The following is a 1,202-nucleotide window of genomic DNA, read 5'->3' as shown; positions in this document are numbered from 1 at the left end:
AAACTTCTAAAGTATACTATTATATATCTATGATAGTATCACGGGTTTTTGTTGATGTATAATGCGTTATAAGTACTAATGGATATTGTGATATGATTAATTTGGAATTTATTATAGGTAGGTACCTGTTATAGGTCAATTTTTTTTTTATACCATATAGTTAAGTATATATATAATATATCTTATACCTAGACTGACATATCGTCTCCGCTCAGAATCGTTTTTCTTATACAATGATATTATATCATTGAACTCAAATCTAATACCATCTATTATACAGTGACCAACTTGTAACCTACTGTACAGCAGAGCGACATCCACTTGCCCACCTTTTTTATAACTCAGATTATCTCAGTTGGTTTAAAAATAAAACAGCAAGTTAAACATTTTTTTAAATTTTCGTCTTTATAGTTTTATACGTAAATATCAATGTTAAAACAAAAATGAGTATAATCCAATAGGTAATTACTATTAAAATACAAGAATTTCCATTCTTTTGCATTATAAAATAATTTGAAATATATTTACATTTTAGTGGACTAGATAGATATACTCTTACCACATACACGTATTATGCATAAACTGTGTAGATTGTTTATTTTTAATAATAAAAAAAATCTAGGCATGATTTTATAATATGATTTTAATTGCTATTTGGTATAAAAAAAATTAATAATTGTTAGGTTATTAATTAAGGTGCGTTTGGTTTAAATATATTTTAATAATCATGTAAACTGTAAATTTAAAATAGGTATATATTATACGAGTATATCACTGTAATTATGATAATAGTTGAATAAAATTATTTATTATAATTAGGAAATTAGAAAGAGCGTAGTCACTCTTTTTGTGATCCACTATAGGAACTAAATGAAAAGAGTAAATTCACTTTTTTTAAAGGTACCTATCGAGTTAACTTAATATATTTTCCATATTAACTTTTAACTTATTGAGTTAAATTTATGATTTGTTAACTGTTAACTTCTAACATATCGCTCTTGTGCTCCCTTAAATTAACTTGTGTTAATTATTTTCATTAACTTGGCTTATAACTATAAAATATAAGTACCTATTAAGTACATATAGAGCCATAGAGGTATGATAAATTTATGGATGTATACATAGTTAGATACTTATATTATGAACAAATAATAAAACTTTTTTAACATTCAAATTGGTTGTCATTATTGAACCACTATTGT

At 24.1% G+C, this 1,202-nt stretch overlaps 1 protein-coding gene across 2 annotated transcripts in view; it reads right to left on the bottom strand.

The window, feature by feature from the left end:
* Positions 1-1,202, bottom strand: part of LOC100163765 — a 281,589-nt gene that overhangs the window by 273,634 nt on the left and 6,753 nt on the right. The window lies entirely within an intron of this gene.

This window comes from Acyrthosiphon pisum, chromosome A2 (assembly GCF_005508785.2).
Source record: "Acyrthosiphon pisum isolate AL4f chromosome A2, pea_aphid_22Mar2018_4r6ur, whole genome shotgun sequence".
Lineage (NCBI taxonomy): Eukaryota > Metazoa > Arthropoda > Insecta > Hemiptera > Aphididae > Acyrthosiphon > Acyrthosiphon pisum.
The sequence above is the reverse complement of the archived record's forward strand: the minus strand, read 5'-3'. Positions and strand labels throughout refer to the sequence as shown.